This window comes from Hakea prostrata, chromosome 7, assembly GCF_041222555.1.
Source record: "Hakea prostrata isolate BN-2017 chromosome 7, UWA_Hpros_2, whole genome shotgun sequence".
In the NCBI taxonomy this organism is placed as follows: Eukaryota; Viridiplantae; Streptophyta; class Magnoliopsida; order Proteales; family Proteaceae; genus Hakea; species Hakea prostrata.
In genome coordinates, this window is record NC_142606.1 from 59550899 (window position 1) to 59554105 (window position 3207).

At 34.9% G+C, this 3207-nt stretch overlaps 1 non-coding gene across 1 annotated transcript; it reads right to left on the minus strand.

Moving 5' to 3' along the window:
• Positions 1–1897: 1897 nt before the first annotated feature.
• Positions 1898–2200, minus strand: LOC149011524 (signal recognition particle RNA). The gene has a single exon (XR_016174901.1).
• Positions 2201–3207: the final 1007 nt, after the last annotated feature.

Here is a 3207-nt window from a genome sequence, read left to right on the forward strand (position 1 = left end):
GAAGGCAGCTTCCTTGAAGGATTCGTGAAGAGAAAAATGAAGATGAATATTTTAGAAGCTGAATTGCAGGCGATCTATGAAGGAATTAACGTTGCACACGAAAAGAATTTCATGCCTTTATATGTGGAATCAGACCCTCTCAAAGCTATTGATCTGTTAAAGCCTAATGCAAGAATACAAGGTAAAGTAGCAAGAGTGGTGCATGCAATAAAGGAAAAAGTGGGAAGCTATGAAGGAATTAGATTCCAACATGCGTACCGGGGGTCCAACTACGCTGCTGACTGAATCACGAAGAGACCGACTTCTTTAGAGGAACCTTCGCGATTCTTTCTGGATCCACCCCAAGAATTGGAGGAGATCCTACTGGCGGATAAGATTTGCATGCTTGAGTAGTTTTCCTTTTCAGGGTTGCTAAACCCCGTTTATTTGTTACCAAAAAAAAAAGGAATATGTTCACATATATTTACAAAAATAGGTAAATTATTGATAATGATATATTTTTTTTTTCAACAGGATAAAGGTAAATTAAAAAATTAATTAAAAAATATATATATACATGACTTCAACCATAAAAAGTCAGTTGCAAACCAATGATAGTTAGTTAACCAATGATGGGTTAGTAAAGCGGTTAAAAACTCTACCTCCCACGGGGAGATCTTGGGTCGCACCCATTCGGCGGCCAAATCTGAGGATGGCATTAATTTGAGGATGTAATCGGGTGCGCGGGAACCCTAAAAAATGTAAAAAAGTTAAATTTGTCAAAAAAAAAATTACATTAACTATGCTTTTATTTCATATAAAATCAAATAACAAAATTGTAGAAGAAATAAGAATAAAGAATAAAAAATGAAAAACGATAATTGAGAAAGAGAGGTAATGGGGTTTTTTCTTTTCCTACCCCGCCTTAAAAGGAGAATAATGGAGAAAAACGGAGAATGGGGGGGGAGTGAGGTGGGATAATAGGTTGGGGTTGTTTCTTAGATGCTTTTGAATATCTAATAGATTTTTTTAAAATTTCCTTCCCGTTTTGATGAGAGAATAAATAGGAGAAGATGTGGGGAGGGGAGTAATGGTTGGGTTGTTTTCTGAGATGCTTTCCCATTATTTTACCTTTAAATTTGTTGTCTATTGAGGGGGCCAAATGATGACATTTCACATGTGAAAAAAAAATGTAAAAAATGAAGAAAACTAATATAAAAAGTGAAAAACTAAAGGAATTATAAAAAAAAATTAAAACTCTGGGGGTCCACCCTTGCACCTTTGGATGTAGGTCATTTGTCAGAATCAAGTAATCTTTGTGTTATGTGTGTGTTGTGTGTTTGATCCATTGCGTATTTGGGTTCATTCCCAACAATGGTCATTATATCCATTTCAAAAACTTTGAAAATATAAATTATAGGCTTGGGCATTTGATCATTTCATCCATGGCTTATGGTCATTTTATCCATGAAAATAAAAATAAAAAAGTGATAAAATTTGTTATCAATATTGAGGGGGGAGCAAATAGTGACATTTCACATGGAAAAAATAAAAGAAAAAACAAAGGACTAAAAAAAATTAAAACCGGGGCCCCCCCGGGCCCCCTTGCCCTGTGGGCTGGCGTTCTTTGTGTTATGTGTGTGTTGTGTGTTTGATCCGTTGCGTATTTGGGTTTATTCCCAACAATGATCATTATATCCATTCCAAAAACTTTGAAAATATAAATTATAGGCTTGGGTGTTATGGTCATTTTATTCTGGGGGGGGGTGTCCCATTGGGGCAGGAAAAAAATAAAAATCTTTTCCTTCCTTTTGAAAATATAAATTATAGGCTTGGGTGTTATGGTCATTTTATTCATATGAGGTTGGGGGAAGTTGTCCCATTTGGAAGGATTCTTAGGAAATAAAATAAAAAATAAAAAAGTGATTGTCCGACTGGAGACACCTCTTGGGGCACAATGGGTTCAAGGCACACCAGCTTGTAATCCTTCCACCGTTAGGAGCGGGAGGTTATCGCTGCTCTGTGAAACCAGCCTGACGCATTGCCCTCCACTCTAAGAGCCATGAAGTCCAAGCCTTCGCCTAAACCACATGGCTCAACTCCTCACTTGAAACGGGCAAGCCAGAAACTATACCATTGAATCCGACCCAGCAAGAGCTGTACCAGCGTCCAATCACCTTATTGCCCCCCTTGGTTACAAGCTCTCGCTACTGAGCTCGGCATTCAATCCTTTGGAGACATGACCTTATGAGATAACACCTTTAGATGAAATTCCCAATGTGGGACTAAACTGGAAGCATGATTGTTCTCCACAGCATTGGAATTGGTCATCTAAACAATAGATCGTTTTCAAATCCTAATTAAGATGGTATCCTTTTTTTGGTTCAATTAAGGTGGAATCCCACGCCTTCAATTTTCCTTTTTTTTTTTTTTTCTTTCTTTTTTTTTTTTTTTTTTTTTAATTTTTGGGTGAAAGATTACCATTATTGACCAGATGTGAAATCTGATCTAATATGTAATGCAAGGGCGGACCTATGAAGGGGCCGAGGGGGGCCATGGCCCCCCCCCCCCAAATATTGAGAACAATTTTTAAAGGTAAAATAATGGGCACATATGTCATTCCTAATTAAAAACTAATTCCTCAATCCCTATTTATTCTCCCCACTATTATCTCTTATCTTTTCTTCCTATTTATTCTGTTATGTTTCTATAAACCTGGTTAAAGGTGAAAAAATATCTTATTAGGTATTCAAAAATCAAAATGTCATTCATAATTATAAAGTAATTCTTCAATCCCTATTTATTCTCTTCTATATCCTCTCTCCTCTTTTCTTCTTATTTATTATCTTCCTTTTCTTTCTTTATATTTATTCTCTTCGCTTTTTATAAGTGTGGGTTAAGAAAATTTGGAAAAAAAAAAAATCTACTCCACAATTAGGTACTCTTTCTCTTTCTCAATTTATTTATCGTTTCTCTTTTTCTCCTTTTTTTATTCTTTTTATTTGATTTTATATTTTATGTTTCTTTATTTCTTCTGCAATTATTATTATTTGATTTTGAATTGTGAATAAAATATCTATAGTTAGTAGGTAACTAATTGCCATTGGTTTGCATCTCTTACCTAAAAAAAAATTTGGTTTACATCTTTTACCAAAGAAAATATTGGCTTGTATTTAACTTTTTAGGGTTGAAGTCATGTGTATATATTTTTTCTATATTGTTGCTTTA